The 26,092-nt window shown below is 40.0% G+C and overlaps 1 long non-coding RNA gene across 1 annotated transcript; it reads left to right on the forward strand.

The window, feature by feature from the left end:
• Positions 1 to 2,172: 2,172 nt before the first annotated feature.
• LOC115835509 lies at positions 2,173 to 25,639 on the forward strand. The gene is made up of 3 exons (XR_004030547.1): positions 2,173 to 2,241; positions 15,310 to 15,324; positions 25,629 to 25,639. It is a non-coding gene; the product is annotated as an uncharacterized LOC115835509 (long non-coding RNA).
• Positions 25,640 to 26,092: the final 453 nt, after the last annotated feature.

A 26,092-nucleotide genomic window follows, 5' to 3' on the forward strand; every position in this document is an offset into this window, starting at 1 on the left:
AGCTAGTATATTAGACAAGTTGCCTGTTAGCAGAAAGCGGGATCCTAGGAATGTATACAGAAGATAAACATGTTTTGATGGTGAGAGGAAGCTAGTTTTGGAGAGCTGTATTAGAGAAACGCGAGTGCCTCCTTTTATTATACTGATGTGTGTGTGTGTGTGTGTGTGCACGCACATATGTGTGCCAGGGTGAGGTGGGTGATATGGTAGGTTGAGATCCTCAACCAACATTTTTCAAACTGCTCTGCAAAGATTTCTAATCTCACATCTGTTAAGACATATTTTTAGGAAAAAAAGAGGTCTGTAGTCAAGTAAGTCTAGAAGAATCTTGGAGAATAAGATTAAATTTCTTTACTGAAGAATTTCTCAGTTCGTTTAATATACTATGTAATATATGACACTTTAAGAGGGGATTAGCATTTTTCAAAGGTAATTAATACCAGCACCTATTATTATTTGAACATTTATTCAGTAATAATGCCATGGATAACACAGGTTGAGCATACTTTTCTAAACAATCTTTGTAAATTTTATGATTTCACATTAGTGAAATTGATTATGGTAGTTAGTACAGTTGACCTTATATATCTTTGCGTTCCATATCCGCAGATTCAACTAGCAATGGATTGAAAATACAAAACTATATATATATATTACATATATATGCACATAAGTATATATAACAATGTAACAATAAAAATAGTATTACAACAATTTACATAGTATTTACATTGTATTAGATATTATAAGTAATCTTGAGACAGTTAAATATACAGGAGGATGTGCATAGGTTATATGCAAATACTATACGATTTAAATCAGAGACTTGAACATCTACAGATTTTGCTATGAGGGCGGTGGGTCCTCGAACAAATCCCCTGCAGATACAGAGGGATGACTGTATAATTCTATGAATAACCTTTGATAAACATCTTCTAGAGGGATATTTTCTTGGAGACACAGGGATATCTTTGTTCACTTGTTCATTTTAATAGGAAAGGATCTTTATTACTGCTTTAGAACAATATTTGTGCCCTTATGCCAATCTGAGCCTAAGGGAAAAGCACTTGCTTCTCCAGATACATTTGAACAGTTGTGGATTAATCAGACCGTCACTATTTTATTACAACGTATTTGCAGAGGTGAATGAATTTGACACAGGAGGGCTCCAAATTAGACTTTAAATCCAGGATCCAGAACCTCTTGTCCGACAACGTAAAGTCTTTTGTGTCAGGAAGACTTATCCAGGTTGCAAAGTTGAACAGAATGACGAGTGGAGTGAAAATCTGGCTTTTAGAATTAGCAACAGCACAGAATGGAAATACAAACAGAACGAGAGAGGCAGGAGAATTTACTGAATTGTAATTTCCTTTTAAAATGTGTTCGGAGGGGCCTTCGCTTTTACCACAGTGTTCACCCATTAAGCTTTCTCTTTTTAGCAGTAAGCATTGATTTGTGAAAAGAATGGCTCCTGCTGGAAGATGAGAATTTCATTTAAAAAAGAAAACTCTATATCTTCTAGTTTATGGTTTCTTTTTTAAAAAAATCAAAAAGAAGAAATTGCCAACCTAATTTTGTGGGTTTTCGCTGGGATTTGTTTTTCAAATTCTTGGACTGTTTCCATTGATAGAAACAATTTCAATGCATATGGTTTGGCAGAGAAATAACATTTTCTTGATCCCCAATAATCGTTTTCTTTAATGTTTCAAATTCAAAAAACAAAACAAAAATTCCAAAAGATAAAAACTTGGTAAAGTTTGAACGTTTAACTCTTCTAAATTCATCCTTAAGAATCATGCCAATGATACGGAAGCAACCTTCATATGATTTTCAAATGGATCAGAAGGAAGAACCTTCACCAAATGGAGCAGAGTGCACCTGGTTCCATTTTTTGAGACAGGGGCACAGGTACAGCTGTAGATACTTGTTCCCAGTGACTCAGGGTGGCTGTGGTAGGAAGGAGGAAATGCCTTAAAAGACACACAGTTCTTGTAAAATACAGGTAAAGACAGCTACTCAGTCCACCTTGCCTCAATCAAACAGTAATCTTGTGACATAAGTGTTTCCATAATCTCCATTTTATAGGTGGGAAAACAGAGGCTCAGAGAGTTAAACTGACTTGTCCAAGGTCACAGATTGGGCAATAGAACTAACATTTAAATCGAACTGTATTAGGGTTCTCCAGAGAAACAGGACTAATAGAAAGTATATGTATAGAAAGAGATTTAGTACAAGAAATTGGTGAGGTGGCTGGCACGATCCATGGAGAGGAAGGAAGAGCAGTGTGGTGTGACAGCCCACCTGAGAGCCACACGGGGCAGGGAAGCCCCCACTCCCCAGCCAAGGAAGGCGGTGAGTGAATGTGCTACCCAGCTTGGGAAACGGTGCTTTTTCCATGGAACTGTGCAACCCATGAATCAGAAGATCCCACTTGCGAACCCACATCACCAGGGCCTAGGGTTTCAACCCTGGAGCTGAGCAGATTCTCAACAGCCTCTCAGCTTCCTGCTTAAGCCTGCTGAGCTCCTGGGGGGAGGGGTGACCAGCACCACAGCTGTGGCTGCCTGCTGTCTAAGCCATTTGAGCTCCTTGAGGGAGGGACAGCAGCCAGCTTTGGGACTCCTAACTGCCTAACACAGCTCCCTGGGTGGCGGAAGGGTGGCATCCATCTTCATAGCTCCAGGCTGCGCTTTTCCCCTGCTAGAGCCAGGGAGGCTGGACGGCTTGGCCCCTAGAGGTGTCCCCTGCCATTCAAACACACCGGCTGTGGCAGACTGCAGGCCGAACATCTCTTCAGGCCTAACCCGGACCCATCCTTTCTCACTGGATGGGGCTTCCCTGCAGGAACTCCAACAACTCCAGCCAGAGGCTCAGGGACCCAACCCAGATCTTCCTGAGCCTGAGCCCCTAGCGAGAGGGGTGGCCGCAGTCTCTGCGGACCAGCAGACTTAGCCTTTCTTCCGGGTAGTTCTGAGGAATCCAGGCATCCTGGATGAGTGGGTTTCCCCCCAGCAAAGCACACCCGCTCCACCAAGGGGCCATCAAAGCACTTTGTTAAATGGGTCCTCTTTTCTGTGCCACCCAACTGGGTGAGACCCTCCAACAGGGGTTGTGTGACACCCTATACAGGAGCGATCCTACTGGCATCAGTTTGGTGCCCCTCAAATTCAGAGATCCCAAAAGAAGAAGCAGGCACCCATCTTTCTTGTTCTCCAGCCTTCTGAAGTGACATCTCCAGGCACGGGAGCGAACCCCCTGCAAACCATGGCAGCCTTACAGAAGAGGGACCTGACACATTGAAAGAAAAACAAACAAAGTGACAACAACAGCATCAACAACAAAAAAAGTCCCCACAAAAACTCCATCCAAGGGTCAGCAGCTTCAAAGATTGAAATGAGACAAACTCAAGATGAGAACGAATCAATGAAAAAACGCTGAAAACCCAAAAGGCCAGAGTGCCTCTTCCCCTCCAAATGATTTCAAAGCCTCTCCAGCAAGGACACAGAACTGGATGGAGGATGAGATGAATGAATTGACAGAAGCAGGCTTCAGAAGGTGGGTAATAAAAAACTCTGCTGAGCTAAAGGAGCATGTTCTAACCCAATGCAAAGAACCTAAGACCTTGATAAAAGGTTAGAGGAGCTGCTAACTAGAATAACCAGTTTGGAGAGGAACATGAATGACCTGATGGAGCTGAAAAACACAGCACGAGAACTTTGTGAAGTATACACAAGTATCAATAGCCAAATCCACCAAGCAGAAGAAAGGATATCAGAGTTTGAAGACCATCTTGCTGAATTAAGGCATGCAGACAAGATTAGAGGAAAAAGAATAAAAGAAATGAACAAAGCCTCCAAGAAATACGGGACTTCATAAAAAGACCGAAAATATAATTGATTGGAGTACCTGAAGGAGATGAGGGGAATGGAAACAAGCTGGAAAACGCACTTCAGGGGAACTTCCTCAACCTAGCAAGACAGGCCAACATTCAAATTCAGGAAATACAGAAAACACCACTAAGATACTTCACGAGAGGATCAACCCCAAGACACATAATCATCAGATTCTCCAAGGTCGAAATGAAGGAAAAAATGTTAAGGGCAGTCAGAAAGAAAGGCCAAGTCACCTACAATGGGAAGCCCATCAGACGAACAGTGGACCTCTCAGCAGAAAGCGAAAAACAAAAAAACAAAACAAAACAAAAGAACAGGTTTGCAATCCTAGTCTCTGACAAAACAGAATTTAAACCAACAAAGATCAAAAAAGACAAAGAAGGGCTTACATAATGGTAAAGGAATCAATTCAACAAGAACTAGCTATCCTAAATATATACGCACCCAATATAGGAGCACGCGGATTCATAAAACAAGTTCTTAGAGACATACAAAGAGACTTAGACTCCCACACAATAATAGTGGGAGACTTTAACACCCCAATGTCAATATTAGATCAACGAGACAAAAAATTAACAAGGATATTCAGGACTTGAACTCAGCTTTGGACAAGTCACTCAGGTGGACTTGGTAGACAGCTACAGAACTCTCTACCCCAAATCACCAAAATATACATTCTTCTCAGTGCCCCATGGCACTTATTCTAAAGTCGACCACATAATTGGAAATAAAACACTCCTTGGCAAATGCAAAAAACTGAAATCATAACAGTATCTCAGACCACAGTGGAATCAAATTAGAACTCATCATTAAGAAACTAACTCAAACCACACAATTACATGGAAATTGAACAACTTGCTCCTGAATGATTCTTGGTAAATAATGAAATTAAGGCAGAAATCAATAAGTTATTTGAAACCAATGAGAGCGAAGAGACAACGTACCAGAATCTCTGGGACAGAGCTAAAGCAGTGTTAAGAGGGAAATTTATAGCACTAAAATACCCACATCAGAAACTAGAGAGATCTCAAACTGACACCCTAACATCACAATTAAAAGAGCTAGAAAGGCAAGAGCAAACTAACGCAAAAGCTGGCAGAAGATTAGAAATAACTAAAATGAGAACAGAATTGAAGGAGATAGAGACACAAAAAACTCTCCAAAAAAATCAATGAATCCAGGAGCTAGTTTATGGAAAAAAATTAACAAAACGGACCACCAGCTAGACTAATAAAAGAATCAAATAGATACAATAAAAAATGATAAAGGGGATATCACAACTGACCCCACAGAAATACAAATTATCATCAGAGAACACTATAAATACTTCTATGCAAATAAACTAGAAAATCTAGAAGAAATGAAAAAATTCCTGGATGCATACACCCTCCCAAGACTAAACCAGGAAGAAGTCGAATCCCTGAAGAGACCAATAACAAGTTCTGAAATTGAGGCAGTAATTAATAGCCTACCAACCAAAAAAAGCCCAGGACCAGACAGATTCACAGCCAAATTCTACCAGAAATACAAAGAGGAGCTAGTACCATTCCTCCTGAAACTATTCGAAACAATTGAAAATGAGGGACTCCTTTCTAACTCATTTTATGAAGCCATCATCATCTTGATACCAAAAATGGGCAGAGACAAAAAAGAAATTTCTGGCCAATATCCCTGATGAACATTGATGTGAAAATCCTCAGTAAAATACTGGTAAACCAAATCCAGCAGCACATCAAAAAACTTATCTACTATGATGAAGTCAGCTTCATCCCTGGACGCAAGGGTGGTTCAACATATGCAAATCAGTAAATGTAATGCATCACGTAAACAGAACCAAAGACAAAAACCACATGATTATCTCAATAGATACTGTAAAGGCCTTTGATAAAATTCAACATCTTTCCATGTTAAAAACTCTCAGTAAACTAGGTATTGGTGGAACATATCTCAAAATAACAAGAGCTATTTATGACAAACCCATGATGGGCAAAAGCTGGAAGCATTCCCTTTGAAAAGCGGTACAAGACAAGGATGTCCTCTTTCACCACTCCTATTCAACATAGTATTGGAGGTTCTGGCCAGGGCAATTAGGCAAGGGAAAGAAAAAAAGGTATTCAAATAGGAAGAGAGGAAGTCAAATTATCTCTGTTTGCAGATGACATGACTTTGTATTTAGAAAACCCTGACGTCTCAGCCCCAAAACTTCTTAAGCTGATAAGCAACTTCAGCAAAGTTTCAGGATACAGAATCAGTGTGCAAAAATCACAAGCATTCCTTTACACCGACAATAGACAAGCAGAGAGCCAAATCATGAATACACTCCCATTCACAATTGCTACAAAGAGAATAAAATACCTAGGAATACAGTTATCAAGGGAAGTGGAGGACCTCCTCAAGAAGGACTACAAACCACTGCTCCAGGAAATAAGAGAGAACACAAACAAATGGAAAAAAATTCCATCCTCATGGATAGGAAGAATCAATATCGTGAAAATGGCTATATTGCCCAAAATAGTGTAAAGATTCGTTGCTATTCCCATCAAACTACCACTGACATTCTCCACAGAATTAGCAAAAACTAATTTAAATTTCATATGGAATCACAGAAGACCCTGTATAGCCAAGACAATTTTAAGCAAAAAACAAAACAAACAAAGCTGGAGGCATCATGCTCCCTGACTTCAAACTATACTACCAGGCTACAGCAAGCAAAGCAGCATGATACTGGTACCAAAACAGACATGTAGACCAATGGAACAGAACAGAGACCTCAGAAACAACACCACACATCTACAACCATCTGATCTTTGGCAAACCTGACAAAAATGAGCAATGGGGAAAGGATCTCCTATTCAATAAATGGTGCTGGGAAAACTGGCTAGCCATATGCACAAAACTGAAACCGGACCCCTTCCTTATACCTTATACAAATATTAACTCAAGATGGATTAAAGACTTAAATGTAAAACCCCAAACCATAAAAACGCTAGAAGAAAACCTAGACAATACAATTCAGGACATAAGCATGGGCAAAAAGCAAAGAAAAAGCACAATAAGATACCATGTCATGCCAGTCAGAATGGCAAGTTTTAAAAAGTCAAGAAACTAATAGATACTGGCAAGGCTGTGGAGAAATAGAAACGCTTTTACCCCATTGGTGGGAATGTAAACTAGTTCAATGATTGTGAAAAACGGTATGGTGATTCCTCAAAGATCTAGAGCCAGAAATACCGTTTGACCCAGCAATTCCATTACTGGGTACATACCCAAAGGAATATAAATCTTTATAAAGACACATAAACATATAGGTCTATTGCAGCACTATTTACAATAGCGAAGACATGGAACCAATCCAAATGCTCATTAATGATAGACTGGATAAAGAAAATGTGGTACATATACACCATGAAATACTATGCAGCCATAAAAAGGAATGAGATCGTATTTTTTGCGGGGACATGGGTGAAGCTGGAAGCCATCATCCTCAGCAAAGTAACACAGGAACAGAAAATCAAACACTGAATGTTCTCACTCATAAGTGGGATATGAACAATGAGAACACATGGACACAGGGAGGGGAACAACGCACACCCAGGCCTGTTAGGGGGTGGGGGGACAAGGGGAAAGAAAGCTTCTTCTCTTGTACCTTCCTACACTGTAGAAACTTGACGGTTAGAAACTATCTGTATAGTTATCGTAATGGATATAAATTTAGTTCTCCCAAGTATATGCTTTAGGTTTATAAAGCTGAAGTGAGGCAGGGACCATATTTCTGCTGTTTTGGTTGTTTTCTGCTGGTATAACATTGGAATTTCAATATTACCTTTCCAGGGACCACTCAAGAGCATCATGGGTGGTAAGAGGCAGTATGGTGGCAGTGGCAATGAAGGCCATGGTATTGTAATCTTAGATCACCATTGCAAGAGTTATGTTCGTGAAGACCACCGTTCCAGAAGCAGCCTTCTTATTCCCTACCTTTCTGTTAGAGGTGGGGATAACAGCTCCCTTGACGAATAATTGAATATTTTTCTAGAAGTCATTTCTGGAGGCTCAGCCTAGAACCTGTTCCTCCAAACCCTCTAAAATTTTGAAAGCACCTAGTTCCCTATACTGAATCTCATTCTACTTAAAATACTAAATCAGGTGTCTGTTTCTCATAACTGGATCCTGCCGATGCCCTTCTGAAAAGTTGAGAATTGCTAATTTGCTGGACTGCTGGCCTAATGTGGTTGCTGATTCTTTTTTCATCTACCTAGATGGCAAGTTTTCCTGGCTATCTAAGTCAGGGAGCTGTTCAGAAATGTTTGACCTGGAATATTATGGTAAGCTTGTCACAGTAGAGAATAAGAAAACACCCAGTGCCAAACAGACATTACTTATATAGAACTGTTTACTGGACATGCAAGAAATATTAAAAGGTTGACAGTGGAAAGGGCCTTAGAGACTGTCTAGTCCATTTGTTTTGCAACAGTAGAACTTCATGAAACATTTCGGGTTGTCACAATCACTGGGGAGTGCTAGTGGCATTTAGTGTCCAGAGGTCATGGGTACTAAATACCCTGCCATGTGCTGGACAGACTTACGTCATAAACAACTGTTCCTTGCCTGCCAGTGTCCATAGCACTCATGTTGAAAAATGTCAGCCCAATCTCCTAATCTCCTTGTTTTCCCAAAGAAGCAAGTTGAGCACAGAACAATGAAACAGTTTCCCTAAGGTCAAAAAACGCGTAGAGCTAAGACTGAAACCTAGATTCTCTGACTCCCAGGGCAGAGGTTTGCACTCACCACAGTAGGAGGGGCTGTCTGATGCCGCCAAGTCACCTAGGGAGATAAGAGATAAGCCCAGAAATCAAATTAAGAAGAGTTGCTGGGAGCAGGTTGGATAGTCAGTCAATGTGTTGACTATTTTGTTGTTTTGTACATGGGCAGAGTCAGTTTTGATAGCTCAGTGCCTATGCTGTATGAATTATTAAATATTTTATATATTACCTTGAATTAGATAATCTTGTTGAGGAAAGTGAACAGAGAGACATTGGCTTAGCATTTCGCTTTGTTTCCAACATAGTTACTCCATCTTGAGATGTTTGTTCCTCAGTGCACACAGGATATTTTAAATTATTCCTCCTCACTGTGTTTAAATTGCCAAATAGCAATCCGCTAGTTACTACATCCCAAAGGGAGACCTCACTTCCAGACTTTTGTAACTCTGCTATGATATGTTCCTTTCTGAGGTGTTAATAGATTAAACTGGAAAGTTTTGCAAATGTTTCTGAGGCTCTTGAACTGTACCCATTCTCCTGGTACAGAACTAATTGTGCAAGGATCAGTGATTAGTTCTTACTTTGGAAAAGAATATTTCCTGGCTGAGCAGAGAGCAGACTTATTGAGTAAGTTGCTTCTTTCCAGTGTAACATTCAGTCATAATCACCTTTCTCTAATAATTACATTTCTGACTTTTTTTGAAAGTCATTCTAATCTTGCTATTTACTCATATGAGAAAGAATTAAGATGGAAATTAGAACATATTAAACTAAATGTTGACTTGCCCATGTACCTATGGCCCATAATCATCTATACCTCCTGTAACAATGTACTGTTTCTTTATTATTATTATTATTATACTTTAAGTTTTAGGGTACATGTGCACAATGTGCAGGTTTGTTACATATGTATCCATGTGCCATGTTGGTTTGCTGCACCCATTAACTCGTCATTTAGCATTAGGTATATCTCCTAATGCTGTCCCTCCCTCCTCCCCCCACCCCACAACAGTCCCCAGAGTGTGATGTTCCCCTTCCTGTGTCCATGTGTTCTCATTGTTCAATTCCCACCTATGAGTGAGAACATGAGGTGTTTGGTTTTTTGTCCTTGTGATAGTTTACTGAGAATGATGGTTTCCAGTTTCATCCATGTCCCTACAAAGGACATGAACCCATCATTTTTTATGGCTGCATAGTATTCCACGGTGTATATGTGCCACATTTTCTTAATCCAGTCTATCATTGTTGGACATTTGGGTTGGTTCCAACTCTTTGCTATTGTGAATAGTGCCGCAATAAACATACGTGTGCATGTGTCTTTTTAGCAGCATGATTTATAGTCCTTTGGGTATATACCCAGTAATGGGATGGCTGTGTCAAATGGTATTTCTAGTTCTAGATCCCTGAGGAATCGCCACACTGACTTCCACAATGGTTGAACTAGTTTACAGTCCCACCAACAGTGTAAAAGTGTTCCTATTTCTCCACATCCTCTCCAGCACCTGTTGTTTCCTGACTTTTTAATGATGGCCATTCTAACTGGTGTGAGATGTTATCTCACTGTGGTTTTGATTTGCATTTCTCTGATGGCCAGTGATGATGAGCATTTTTTCATGTGTTATTTGGCTGCATAAATATCTTCTTTTGAAAAGTGTCTGTTCATGTCCTTTGCCCACTTTTTGATGGGGTTGTTTTTTTCTTGTAAATTTGTTTGAGTTCAACAATGTACTGTTTCTTAGCAAGGGCAATGTCTTACTGCTATTGCAGCTGCACAAAGTAGGCATTCATTCACTTGTTCATATTGTTGACAAATATTTATTGAGCATTTATAATGTGTCAGACACTGTGAAGTACAAGGGATTTATCTAAGGTAATTTTTACAAGGCTATATTCCCCAGCCAAAGTATCAGTCTATTCAGGGGCATTGTAATTTTATTCTTGGTATTTAACAATGGCCCATTGTCTTTATTCCACTCCTCATTTTGTACAATAGGTTCGAGGTAAAGCTGTTGATAATGACCTAGAACAGAGGAGTGTCTAAAGTGGTAAATAAAACTAGATGTTCCTAGCCTACGGGGAGCTTGTATTCTGGTATAACAATTGTGTACTTTAGTATTATAGGGGTTGGCAGATAAGAAAGAGTTTTCAGCACAATGTCTGACTCAAGTGAGCACACGATAATTTATAACACTTATTATATTGATTTTAGTTACTAGGTGGGTTTTTTGGCAGCTATTTTCCAGTTGCCTGTCCATCCCATGCCAGTCTCCTTTTACTCCAGAACCTTGCCATTTTCACCCCCAGATTCCTGTACAAAATGGGAAATAGAATAAAGAAACCTAGGCCATTGTAAAATACCAAGAATAAACTGACAGACACCTTGGCTGGAAACATTGCCTTAGATAAATTAGCTAAAATTTCTGTGTTTGTTTCTCCATTCAGGAAATGGAAATGATAATGCATGTCACCTCCTCTTCCTCCTGGAGCTGGGAGGATTAATGTGGGGGCTAGATTAAAGTTTATTGTGCATGTAGGATATAGACTTTCTCAGTGGATAACACACTATGATGATAAGCTGCTGTCCCCAACAATAACACCACAGAAGCAGAACAACAGATAAAATGATGCTGACTTTATGCTCTACTTGAAATTTGATAGGAAGGAAAGTGGGAAGGGTTCATGTACATTAAATGGAAAAAACAAAATTAACTGAAAAAGACTGAGAACCACCCAAAAATTAGAATTAATAAGAAAAATAATGGGGTACATAGACGGCATTTGAAGTGAAAAGTAAAGGATAACGTAGGCAATTTTGTAGAGTATAGTGTAATCATGGCAGCGGAAATTTACTCTACAATGGGAGAGAGATGGCATTGTTTGAGAAAGCTAGGGCTGGGCCTGGACTAGCAACAACTTAGTTTGGACATCAGTCAGTCTTTCTGGGTTTCATTTTTCTCATGTCAATACTAACACCTGTCCTGGTCCACAGAAATTTTCTTGAAGACTTCTGAGAACAAAAAATAGATAACAAACACGAAGAGCCTTAATACTAGCTGATTTGTGTCTCGCCTTCCAAAATTCATGTATTAAAGTTCTAACCCCTAGTACTTCAGAATGTGACTTTGACATGGGGTTCTTTAAGGAATAATTCTCCTTAAATGAGGTCATTATGGTGGATTCAATATGACTGGTGCCCTTATAAAAGAAAATTAGGATACAGAGACACTCAGAGGGATGACCATGTGAAGACCCAAGGAGGAGGCCATCTATAAGCCAAGGGGATTGGCCTTAGAGGAACCACCCCAGCTGACACCTTGATCTTGGACTTCCAGCCTCCAGAATTGTGAGAAAATAAGCTGCTGTTATTTAAGTTGCCCGGCTTGGCACTTTGTTATGGTAGCCCTAGCAAACAAATTGAGTTTGACAAGATAAAGGCACTATCCACTTTTTGTAGCTTTCCATATAGCATTGAACACGTAGTAAATACTCAGTCACTTGAACAGAGTTATCAATGACACATGGAAGCACTGTTATGCAAGCATAAATTCATCCATGTGGGACGACACAGTGGTAACACAATTGTGATTTTTAGGAGGTAGAATCTATTCTACTGAATAGAAGGTGAGTGAGAAAGATAAAATGAGGAGGACTAGCAAGTTGATGACTTGGGCAGCTGGGCAGGTGATGGTTCCATTTGCAGAGATGAGAAGCCTGTGGGTAGAGGAACAGGACTTGGGATAATGGTTCGTTCAGTTTTATTTATCCTGAATATAAGGTGGACTCCTCTTTTTAGACTGATGTTAGTACCTCTTTAAATCTATAATCATTTCATGTTTTTCATTTACTAAAGCAAAACAATAGATCCAGTAGGACTCCTTTTCGTGAGTGATCTTAGCCAGATCCTGGCACGTACGTAGCCCCTGACTTGAGGGTACTGCAAAGTCAATGTTCTTACCCCCTGAAGACATTGTCCAAGAAAATTGGGGAGGCAAACAGGCAGGAAAGGGAAACAAATATATAAAAAGAGAATTGGGCACAAATGAATACACTTCCCTAAACATGCTTTAATTTCGAAGAGAAAGCAAGAGGCCACAGATAGTAAGGTTAATGTATTTGAGTGTGAGTGGGGAGATGGTGGTTTTTGCTAAAAATATATTTGGTGAGAGGAAGAAAAGATCTCTGCTTCTGTTACTCTGGATTAATTCATAGCCTTTTTATGTCCTTTGGTGGAGTAATCCCATATAAATTGACAGACACCTGTCCAAATGACTTCCCTTGGGGGATAAGTGTTTTCTGGGTCCTCAGTGCCCTTGTAGGAATGACAAACTAGAGGCATGTTTACCAAATACTCTTCAAATCACTGAAGCCTGTTCCAAGGGCTGTGGGAAGGAAATAGTTAAAGGCTGCTGCCGGGTCCTAGGGGTCCTTCTGGAGATCCCAGTTTTCAGAGAGGTGGACTTGGCTGCCTTGTTAAGCAAGGAGCAGTCTTACCACTGCTTTCCTGTTTGTTTCTGGAAGTAACATTAAGGCTTTCAGTGCCAGTTATCAATTACTGTTTAATCTGGTCTTCTAGCTAAAATATTTGTCAGCAGCAACTGAGAAGGATCAGCTGGTTTTGGAGAGACATTTCCACACCCCCTTCTGAGCCTAGAGAATGCGGATCAGGAGGTCATTAGCATGCAGAAGCCATGAGAGAATGCCTTTTATTGCAGACAGCATTTTATCACCTGGAATGATTGCTGTATATACAAAGGGGCCTTTCAAAAATCTTCCCTGAACGTTAAGTCCCGGCCTACCCCAGCCTCTTTGCCCCTCCTTCACCCCCAGCTGTTGTTTTTCGGATTATTGACTTTGCTACTTGCTTGTGGTTGCTATTTCAAAAGCACCAAGACTGCTCTGTGTTTTGTTTTGTTTTTTTGTTTTAAGCTGATGGGAACTTTTGAAGTCAGTAAGTCTTTGGAGAACTTGGCGGCTCCACTGTGAGATAAAAAGAATGTATCAGAAAGAAAGCAAGATTTAAAAATGTGTATTATCTTCTACTGGCTGTGATTTCTGCTAAACAAAAGGCATCATATAGGCTTCTCTGAGTTTTCAGGGTGGAGAAGGAATAGGGAAATAATATAAAAACCGAGAAAGGGCAGGAAAACCTGCACAGTTTCCCACCTGCCCCCTACCCCACTCCAGGAGAACATGGGCCTCCAACACACTCAGATACAGACACACACACACTCATGTCCCTGCCAAGCCCATGAGAGAAAAGAGCCACTTCAGGGATGAGGGCTGAAGGAGCCTTGCCAATGAGGACAGGAAGGTGTTTCCCAGGCTCTCCTGTTTTCTGTGTTTGAGCCATTAACGGTGTTAACCAAGTAAAGCAACCACCAGGCACAGCTGTTTTATTCCAAATACTTGCTGATCCACTCAATTTCTACAGAGCTTTGACAGTTGTTCTGGGCTCATAAAGGACATTTGAATAGATTGTTCTAATTCTGACTGGCACTGGAGTGTGGAATTCCGACCTCCCCGGAAACAACATTTTTCCAAGAGGAAAGATGGTAAATAGAATATTTTCCTCCTCTTCCCTCCCCTTTATGGCCCCCGTTGGCTGGGCTGAATTGTTTGGAGACACGTTTCATACTCTGTCTTCCTTTTAAAGAGGCTGCAACGTTACAACTCCATTACCATATGGCAATATTTAGAAATGATCTGAATAAATGAAAGCAAACACATACACACACACATGCACGCGCACACACACACACACACACACATTCTAGCTAAAAAGCTAATCTGCTGAAAATGGAATTCTAAATGTATAGTTCCTGATTGCCATCCAGGACAAACATGAGGTCAGTAAACCATTATACATTTCTTGTGCCATTGAAATTTGTCTTAATGGAATCAGGAATAAATATAAGCTATGAAAGATACCATCTTTATTGAACACGCTGAGGGATTAGAATGCTTTATTTTGGGAAAAATGCATTGTCTTCCAAAGTTGTAAAAACTTAATTTCTTTCTGTAATGGCTGTTGATTTCCTCTTTTTCCTTTAGGACCACAAAACCAAGAACTAGAATTTGCTTCTGCCTGCTGCTTCAGCATATCTGTTGACAGAGATTTTCCCCTTGTCCAAACTTTAGTTAGGCTCCTCTAAGCTCTTATTCTCAATAAGCCTCGACCTGGGCTTCGGTCCTGCCTCACCCAGTGGTAGCAAGAATCCTGCTAAGTCAGTTTAGGGAGAATCTTGTGCCCTTGATATATAGTCATGCTTAATATCTGATCAAGTCCCTTATCTCCCACCATTGATGGAAAAATCTTTGGGTGCCTTTAGCAAGAATCCTGTTAGGTCAGTTTTGCAAGAATCCCCCATCCTTTGATGTCTCCTCATAGTTATTTCCCACCCAATGATATCCTCACTCTGCCTATAGATTCTCAGCTGCCTTTGCTGTATTGAGAATTGCGTTTAATCTCTCTCCCTATTTCAATACCCCTAGTGTAATAGTCTTGAATATAAGCCTTACTTACCATTCAACAGTATCAGAATAATTATTTCTTTAATACTGGAAGGTCTGTGAGTCTTGGGAAGAAGCCCCTGCCCTGGGAAACTGGGGAAAGGTCTGAGTAGCCTGCACTTCTCCCCCTTCACCCTGAGCATAAGGCTTATAGAGTCTATGTTGCCTCCTAGAATACGTAGGCCAAGGTGGTCATTAGGGTGGCCACAAAATGCCTCTATTTCAGGCTTTGGATTGGGGAATATCGTGGTTACGGAGTGGAAGCATTTCTCTTTTTTGTTTAAGCACTGATTTTGTAAATAGCTCAGGCAAACTGTAAGCTCAAGATTAAAAGTATTGAGGTTTAAAAGGTGTTTTTCTACATACTGTTTTTACGTAGACATCCATATCATTTATGGAGATACAACCTCTTCGCAAGTGAAATACTGGATTTTCTGAGCTTTTATTAAGAGGAGTAACAATGGTCTGTAGTTAGAAAGCAATTGAAGCTTTGACCCAGAAATTACTCTAAGCATTATTGCAATGCAATCATTGAACTGGATCAAGGTGATATTCTTGATCCACAGTCTTCCCCACCTGCTCTCTGAATGGATTTTGTGTTATTTTATTTATATATTTATTTTTTTGGTGAGAAGCAATGAAAGACGTTATTTTGTCCCTTTCTAACAACTGTTACGTATATAAAATGTGGTGGGACTAACATATTCTCTATTATTTGCTTCATCTAAACAGGAATGGGATTAGGATAAAGCAACAGAGGCACCTAGGGCACAACATTTAAGGAGATACTTACTCTTAGGGTCAGGCATGTCCCAGCGCTGCTCCTAAACAAAAGGATTTGGCCTTCAAGAAGCAACATAGAACATCTCTATTCCCAGCCTTGGACAGAGTAAAATCTTTATTGCTCTGCTGTTTGATCCTTAGCAAAGCCCTGCTAAGAGACGTAATATTTTACGAAGGACCATTCAAAGGATCTGCTGTTCACCTACTGCTCTAGATACTATAGCTTCTATTCTTGTATCAAGTTGGGTATTCTCAGGACAATACACAGTTGAACAATTTTTACCTTAGCTGCTTTCAAAATTATATCTTAACTGAGTTTTAACGGCATTCACTTAGTTTCTATCAGAGAATGGTATTATTTTAAAAGCCACATCAAATTTGTAACTACATCTCTTGTAGCACTCTTGACAATATTTTTCTTTAGAATATTCATTGCTTCCTAAATTAATTCTTATAAGATTTAGTACTGGGAAAACTTTTACCTCCTTTGAAAAATAGGGATGAATCCCCATTTTCTGATAATTAATTTTATGTACTTGTCTACATCCTCTTTTTACTTTGGAGTTCAAAATGCCGACTGCCAGATTCAAATTTAATGTATATCTCTAACATCTTTGTTAATGCCACTTGATGGGACTTCTAGTCTTCTTTACCTTGGAACTGATTTTCTACTTTTATTCTAATCCTTTTTAGCCACAGTTGGATTTAGCTATAGTCTACATTTTAAAGTAGGAGTACTGCACATTTATCAAATGCTTACCATGAGCCAGGTGGATTCTAAGCACTTAGTGGGGATTATTCCATTAAACTTTTATAACAACGCTGACAGTTTCTTATCTGTCTTTTACATGGGGATGTAGATGGGGAAACTGAGGCATGGAGTAGTTAAATAATTTGTCCAAGATTATGCAACTAAAAAAAGCCACAGTTTGAACCCAGACAGTTTGACTTGTAATATTCAATATTTTTAGCCAATATCTATGTGACCTATGTTTGAATGCATTAATATAACCGTTATTTTTTCTGTCTTCGTAGAAAAAAACTATCTCTTTAAGTAGACAGAGAAATCTATATATGTATGTATTTTGATTTTTCTTCTGGCCCCAGTGTGTATTTAAAAATACAAGGGCTGCTGAACTCCTTAGTGCCTCTGTGCTATAGGCTTTTTCAATTAACTTTTTATTTTGAACAAATTCAAGATTATGAAGAGTTGCAAGAATAATGCAATGAACCGCTGGATACTTTCCACCCAGAATCATCAATTGTTTACAGTTTTACTATGTTTTCTTCATCACATTCATTTATATCTATTTCATTATTATTCTTTTCTAACTATTTGAAAGTAAGTTATAGACATCATGACCCTTCACTTGTGAATGAGTCAACACGTATCTCTGAAGAACATAAACATTATTTTCCATGATAGAGTTGTCAAATTCAAAGAATTTGACATTGATACGGTGCTATAATCTAATATATATTCTACATTCAAATCGCACCATTTGTTCCAAATATCCTTTATAGCAATCATCTCTCTCTTTATTCCTTCCCTCCTCTTTCTGTCTCCCTCTCTCCTTCCCTTTTCTTCTTTCTTACCTTTCTCACCTTTCTCTTCTCCTTCTGTCTTTCTCTTTTTTCCTCCTATCTAGGATTTAGTCCAAGATCATGTGTTATCTTTGGTTGCTGTTATGGTTTGGCTCAGTGTCCCCACCCAAATCTCACCTCAAATGGTAATCCCCATAATCTCCACATGTCAAGGGTGAGATCAGGTGGCAATAATTGGATCATGGGAGCAGCTTTCCTCATGCTATTCTTGTGATAGTGTGTTCTCATGAGAGCTGATGGTTTTATATGTGTCTGGCATTTCCCCTGTTTGCACTCATTCTCTCTCCTGCTGCCCCATGAAGAAGCATCTTCTGCCATGATTGTAAGTTTCCTGAGGTCTCCCCAGCCATGCAGAACTGTGAGTAAATTAAACCTCTTTTCTTCATGAATTACCCAGTCTCAGGTATTTCTTCATAGCAGTGTGAAAATGGACTAATACAATTGCCATACCTTGTTATGTACTTTAAGCATTAACTGTCCCCAAACATCTACAGTTTCTACTGGCTAGGCCAGGATCCCTCAAATTTGGAGCTCCAAGTCTCTTCTCCTTTCCTTGTCTCCAAGTGCTTTTGAACTATTTACCATGAACTATTTACCATGGGCTACAGATATTCCTAAACTTCAGAGTCCCTCCTTACTGGAGAGAGATCCACTTTTTAAAATCTGATTTCTTAAAGTGGCTGCATACTATTCCTTCCAAGCACTTATAACCCATCAGAAAAAAAAAATTCATCAAAAAGTCAAAGTTAGTTTTTATTATCTTCATCTTTTCAGTGGAAAACTTTCTAAACTGTGGATCAATTTAGATGACTTTTGGATCAGTTTAGACGACTTTTAGATGGTCAATACTCTGGATCAATTTAGGTGACTTTTACCCCAAAGCTTTGTAAGATCAACAAAGCCAAAAACAGAGGAGTATGATTTTGAGACCAAGTATGTGACTTGAGTCTCATACTCTGGAGGAGTATGAGTGTTTCAGTGTGGTTTCCGAGAGTGAATACATGTTACACATTAGAGGGAATCTCAAGAAAAAAATTATCGGATCAGAACATCCCTGTATTGAATATAACTGTAGCTAAAATAACATTATTTTCTAATTTTGAAGCAGTCAAGACAAAAGCACAAAGTCTTCCAAAAGTGAAATACATGGCCATTTTAGTAAGTTCCTGGAACACATATCCCAGAGCTCCTTCAATGCACATGTTTACATTTAACTTACTGAATTAGAGATGGAAATAATACAAGAATCAGACAATAAAATGTCCATCATTCTCTCCTGAGAAACAGCATTTTCAATTCGTATGAGATTATTTTGATGCTTAAGATTATATTTTGCATTGTTTTGCAATGTATTTTAAGTTTTTTTTTTTTTTAAAATTCTTCTTCATCAGTTAGATGAATATTTCAATGCTCTAATTTTAAGGCTGTCTTTCTGCACCCCCAATCTTCATGTCAATTACTTAATGAACTATAAATATTTAGAAAGTTCTAATGGAGCAAGCTATTTAAAGCAAACCTATAAGAAAGTCTGCATTATTTGAATAATTTCCCCTAATTTGTCTCTTTGTAGGTTTGGGCACATGAATATTGAATTTTCTTAAATGAAGTCTTATTCTCGTCCATTATTGTGTTACATTTCTTCAACCCTCTTTCAAATTGATAGGGAGATAAAAGGAAAAATCTCGTTACCCTGTGAGTAAGCTATTAGACACTCAATTGTTGGCTAAGGATACTGGTAGGATAATAGGAAGATCAAGGATGTTCTCTTGGTAAAACACTATTGTCATTTTAAAAATTATGAGTGTGACTGGTAATAATTGCACTCAATCCAGTATGTTGACTTCTCTTGCATTTTCATATCTGTCGTCCAGTTAGGGTTCCAGGGTACGTGTGTTTGTGGAGTCAGTGTAGTCCACAGGTAAGAGCAATGGTCTGGGAATTAGGAGGCACTGGTTTCTACCTAACCTCTGTCACTAATAAGCTTTGTGACCTCGAGCCAAAAGCTTTACCACCCTGGAACTCAACATCCTCATCCTCATCTTCATCTTCAAATGATGGTCCAGGTGATCTCTTGTTTCCTTTCTAGAACCAAAGGACACTCCTATGAGATATAAGACCATCAGATGGAAGCGTGCAACTGTTAAGTTTTACTTGTTGATTGATATTTATATACCCACACAACACCTTTTTATTTGATGTCGATTTATCTTTATTTCTCCAATGGTTTGCCAATGCTGTCCTGGATATGAACTCAGGTAATATTCTTTAATTATAGGCCTAAGAAAATGGTAGAGTGTAACACAGACATGTAGAATTTTGTTTAAATGTTTTCATTACAATTTTAAATTAAAACAGTAATTTAAGGATATGCATTTATTCAAAATGCCTTTTCTGTAGAGCTGGATTTTTAAAATTGGATTTTTTTTTACCTTCTAAATGAGGGGTTTCTATTTGATCTGAGATGACAAATTGATTTTATCTGAAGCGTGATTCTAAGTCACAGCAGGATAGAATGCTTACTGTGGTTAACAATCAGTTTTTACTGGGGGTAAGAGAAGTACTCGGTGCCTTCCATTTACTGGCTCTAGATCAGATAATCACTAAGATTCTTTTCTAAACATAGTCCTCCTTCACTTCTCTGTCTCACTGAATGACATTGTACAGCCAGTCACCCAGCCCACAGCCCAACGAGTCATTCTTGACTCCTTCCCTTCTTTTCCCATTAGCAGTTCATCACCAAGCTCTGTTTACCTCCTAATAAATTTATTGTTACCATCCTTATCTAAGCCACCAGCATTTCTCACCTCAACCACTGCCTCTGTCTGATTAATAATGGGTTACCCAACAGGTGAACTAAACATGTGCTTAGGGTACCAAGAAATCAGACATAAATGTCTTCAGGGGAGGACACCCACATAAACATACAAAAGGGAACGGGAAATAAAGTAGAAAAAAGCTGTTTAAATATCAGCACCCATGTACCTTTGGGTCACTTAAAGATTAAATACAGTTTTATATGTTATATGATTGCTTTTACTTTGCATCACAGAATGGTATTTGTGTGTGTGTGCGTGTGTGTGTGTTTGTATGTTTGGCTGGGGGGTATTGTAATTGAGGAACATAATCATGTTTTAGGGAACAGTGGCTCAAAAGGTCTGATTCTAGTCCTGCCTCTAATTCATTCTCCATATTGTAGCACAACAATCTTTTAAAAGTAGGACTTGATCTTGCCATTTCCTGTTTCCCTCTGCCTTTAGGGTAAAGCCAAAACTCTTTATTATGTTCTGTTCTCTCCTATTTCTCCTGCCTCATGTCCCACCACATTTTCCCTTTCTCTTTTGGGTCCAGTCATATTGGTCTCCATCAATTCCCCCCAAAAGACATGTGCAGTAACTTATTTCTCTCCTTATAAAGAGGGATTCTCTCTCTGTAACTTTTTAAACTGTGGCTCTCGCTTCTGATTTCAGCACAAACATCTCGATAAATACTGTTGAGATAAATAAATGCTTCTACACTTCCATGTGATTAGGATTCCCAGATAAAGCAGTAGAGTAACAGTAATATAAGGAAGTTTAAGCCTGGTTTTTAACATTCAGTTTTTGGTCATGACACAAATTCAGCAGTTAGCTGCTGAGAAATAGCCTAGGTGTTTAGAAGTTGTTGATAATAGTAATTACCTCAAGATATAATGATCACACAACTATGAAACTAAAATCTGTGAAAAAAATGTGGTGGCATCTGATCTCCTCTGGAAGGCTAGGAGTCCTTCAATCTTTGCATGTCAAACAGGACTCTTGGTACCCTCTTCCTTTCTCCCCCGCTTTAAATAATATACTCATCCCCGGAAGTCTCTTTTAATGGCTCAAATCCTTGATGTCAACGTTAGCTTCTTTTCTTCTCCTGATTCCATCCTATTGAGAGGTGACAGCGTGCTGGCATTCCTCACGGCCCTCGCTTGCTCTCGGCACCTCCTCTGCCTGGGCTCCCACTTTGGCAGCACTTGAGGAGCCCTTCAGCCCACCGCTGCACTGTGGGAGCCCCTTTCTGGGCTGGCCAAGGCGGGAGCCGGCTCCCTCAGCTTCGGGGAGGTGTGGAGGGAGAGGCGCGAGCGGGAACCGGGGCTGCGCGCGGCGCTTGCGGGTTGGCTGGAGTTCCGGGTGGGTGTGGACTTGGCGGGCCCCTCACTCAGAGCAGCCGGCCGGCCCTGCCGGCCCTGGGCAGTGAGGGGCTTAGCACCCAGGCCAGCTCCAGGCTGTGGAGGGTATACTGGGTCCCCCAACAGTGCCGACCCACCGGCACTGCACTCGATTTCTCACCGGACCTTAGCTGCCTTCCCACGGGGCAGGGCTCGGGACCTGCAGCCCACCATGCCTGAGCCTCCCACCCCCTCCATGGGCTCCTGTGCGGCCCGAGCCTCCCCGGCGAGCGCCACCCCCTGCTCCACAGCGCCCAGTCCCATGACCACCCAAGGGCTGAGGAGTGCGAGCGCGCGGCGCGGGACTGGCAGGCAGCTCCACCTGCAGCCCCGGTGCAGGATCCACTGGGTGAAGCCAGCTGGGCTCCTGAGTCTGGTGGAGATGTGGAGAACCTTTATGTCTAGCTCAGGGATTGTAAACACACCAATCAGCACCCTGTTTCTAGCTCGAGGTTTGTGGATGCACCAATCGACGATCTGTGTCTGGCTGCTCTGGTGGGGCCTTGGAGAACCTTTGTGTCCATACTCTGTATCTAAGTGATCTGATGGAGACTTGGAGAACTTTTATGTCTAATTCAGGGCTGGTAAACGCACCAATCAGTGCCCTGTCAAAACAGACCACTTGGCTCTACCAATCAGCAGGATGTGGGTGGGGCCAGATAAGAGAATAAAAGCAGGCTGCCCGGGCCAGCAGTGGCAACCCGCTCGGGTCCTCTTCCACACTGTGGAAGCTTTGTTCTTTTGCTCTTTGCAATAAATCTTGCTACTGCTCACTCTTTGGGTCCACACTGCTTTTATGAGCTGTAACACTCACCGCAAAGGTCTGCAGCTTCACTCCTGAGCCAGCGAGACCACGAGCCCACCAGAAGGAAGAAACTCTGAACACATCCGAACATCAGAAGGAACAAACTCTGGACATGCTGCCTTTAGAACTGTAACACTCACCGCGAGAGTCCGCGGCTTCATTCTTGAAGTCAGTGAGACCAAGAACTCACCAATTCCGGACACACTATCAGCAAGGCATATTGACTCTATCTTAAAAATACACCCATAATCTCACTCTTCTCAATCCCTCCTCTGCTATTGCCTCACTTGCAGCCATAACTATGTCTCATCTGTACAACTTTAATAAGATCCTTACCTCTGCTGGTCTCTGATTTTGGCCCCCTCAGTCTGATCATTAAATGATGGCAAAACTAATTTTTCAAAAAACATATATTACACTATATTATTGTTCCTTCTCAAATTGTCCTTTGACTTCCTGGTTTTGTTTCATGTTTAAAGTAGCATTCTCTAGCATGCCTTTGATGCTCTAAATATGATGGCTCCTGCCTACATCCTTCTTCTCATCTCTTGCCATTTACCTCCTCTCTTTTGATAATTTTGAGCGAAGTAATGGCCCCCTAGCAATTCTTCCATCAGAAAACATTCAGTGTAACTTTAAGGCAGTCATGTGTGCTGTCCCCTTTGCCTGGAATTCTGTGCCCTCTCTCAACATATGGTGGCTCCTTTTCAGCGTTCAAGTCACTGATCAAAGGAAGAATCCCCTCAACTCCCACCATCATTCAGTATCCTACTGCACTCAGCTATATTGTCTTAATAGCACTTATCACCATCTAAAATCATTTCGTGATTTTATGATCTACTTATTTTTTAACTGTCTTCCTGCACTAACATATCATGTTCACGAGGGAAAAAACTTACTTGGCTTGTTTCTTGCTTTATCTTAGCTCCTAGAAGCATGCCTGTCAAAGTACAGTTGCTGAATGAATGAATGGAAACTCACTTTGGAATGGATTGGTACTGGATAAGGACTAAAAATCACTAAAAATGTTTCTGAAAAACTGTTTAGAAGAGCTTTGGCTTTGTAATTCTTTTTATGCTTCCCCAGCCTCAGGTGTTTGTACTATAGAGAGTTTGCCCACAGCTTTACCTTGGAGCATAATTGTGTGGCTATGTTTGAGGAGTAAAATTTTATGGTGAATTACATAATTTTAATAATTGTGACCTTTAGTATTTGGATTTTTTTCAATAATGCATTTTTGTTAAAGTAAGTAACTAGTCATTGGCTCTCCTGGCGCTAGTCAATCGCTGATTACTTAAAGCACATTGATTTTTTTTCTGAGTTAATTTTCCAATACTCTGAGTCTAAAATTCACATTTTTATGCCATTGTATCACACAGGAAGCCCCGTTTGTCACCAAGCACTGGATTTCTAGACACTAAAGACACCTGGGTGGCGGCATCCACAGTTTACATCATAACCATCTTTCGACCTTTCAGTCAGCTGGTCTCATTCTGACCACTAGGTGGCACACATGAGCTGGTAAGGCAAAATACTGACTGACTCTGGGGCTCTGAATTTGTGAGGGAGTCACGGGACAAATCTTGAAATGAGGTTCTAAAAGTCAAGGGCTGGTGAAGTGTAGCTAATTTTCAAAAAAAGGTTATATGAGAAATATGAATCACCAAAATGTAATAGGGAATGTCCACTTGCATTTCCTAAGGGTAATCAATGCAAAAACCGTGATACAGTAATTTAGTGATGGATGTAAATTGTCATTGCTGACCATTCTCTGGATATTAGTTTTGTTCAAGTTTTCAGATGAATAGCTTTTTATATTTTTATATGCCTCTTTAGTGCTGAGGGAAAAAAATTAGTTAAATGACAGTTACACTTAGTTAAATTAAGATAAAACAAGAAATATTTATTTTATTTTGTTAGAGTAATAAATGTACGTGATAAAATGCCAAATAGTACAGAAAGGCTTATAATAAATAATAACAGTCCTCCATCCTGCCTTCAGCCATATTTCCTAGGGAAAACTTTTTTTACAAAAGTTATAAAGTCATTATTTGTTGTTTGCTTTTTATAATTTTAATATTTTGTAGGGATGGGGTCTTGCTGTGTTGCCCAGCCTAGTCTTGAACTCCTGGGCTCAAGTGATTCTCCCACCTTGACCTCCCAAAGTGTTGGGATTACAGGCGTGGGCCACCATGCCTGGCTGCAAAGTCATTATTTAAATAGCAAAATTATGAAATAGTTTTGAGTAGAAAATAGGTATGATTTTTCTTGGGAGATGAATATGCAATGACAACGTAGTGTGCATATAATTTTGTGCACTTGTTTCAACCTAATGCCAATGGGTTTTTTGTAATGAAATCTTAGATGTCTGTTGAAAATCTTGTTTAAATTATGTACAAAAGATGTACAGCTTTGGAAGCCTTTTCTTATAAATAATTCCATTAGTGTAGAAGAGGTGTGAAGAGAGAGAAAGAGAATGATGATGGCAGAGCCAGAGAATGGCAAATGATGGGCATACGGACAGAGACAGCCATGTTTCTGGTCCTCAGACTTCACAAGCTAGAATCTGGTTGGTAAATTCCTTATTGAGAGAGACTCAACACCAACATTCAAGTCACTCTTCTCAACCCCTCCTCTGAGCGAACTAAACTACCAAATCCCACAACTTAATCTCCTGCACCGAGATCAGCTCATCCAAAAAGCTTCTGGAGGTTTATCTAGCTCGCCAATTAGATTGCACAGGCACTGCATTGCCTGGATAACTGGAAGGTCTGGTTTTCTTTCCAGTTATAATTGCCATTGTCCATCATTTCTTAGGCATTTCATTTTCACCACTGGCCACTTGTGAGCCAGATTATCCTAAAAGAATGGAGATGTCTTTATTTGTGGGTAAAATCATATCTGTGAGGATATAAAACCTGCTATGAAGTCTTAATAAACTTTCTGGACAAGAATCTTGACAGGACTTCCCAGGAAAGATTCTATTATAAAAGCCTGTATAACAGAAGCTTTCCGGAAAACAGCCTCTATTTATTTCAAATCTTCAAACACTCATTTTCTATAATCCAGAGTTTAAGGGAGGCTCACAGCATGGGGACAGCATCAGGCCACATCTTCCCAGTAGCCACTTACTGACACTTCCATTTCTACAGTTGACCAGCCTCAATCATGGCATAGTTATCCTCTGTAATTTCACCCTCCTGGGTCATATTTTAAAAGTTCTGGGAGTGCTGACACTACCCATTCCCTATTTACTCTCTGCTTAGATCCAAACTGCAGAATGTGAATAATTGACTAGAAATTATATTCTCATCTGTTCTACAGTGATCACTTGGGCACTAAGAACTCCTCTTGAGGACCTGGTAAGACTTTCCACAATTCCTCCTGTATGTACGCCAGGATTCTCCCCATGAATTTCTTGCAGCCACTGGAGAGTTGGCTCAACTCAAGAGGGCTGATTTTCTGAGGCTTCCCTTTCTATGTTCTGGTCCTCTGCCTTTTTCTACTCCTTGATATTGGGACAATTCAGCATCTTCTTTTA

The sequence above is a fragment of the Nomascus leucogenys genome, chromosome 1a (genome assembly GCF_006542625.1).
Source record: "Nomascus leucogenys isolate Asia chromosome 1a, Asia_NLE_v1, whole genome shotgun sequence".
Lineage (NCBI taxonomy): Eukaryota > Metazoa > Chordata > Mammalia > Primates > Hylobatidae > Nomascus > Nomascus leucogenys.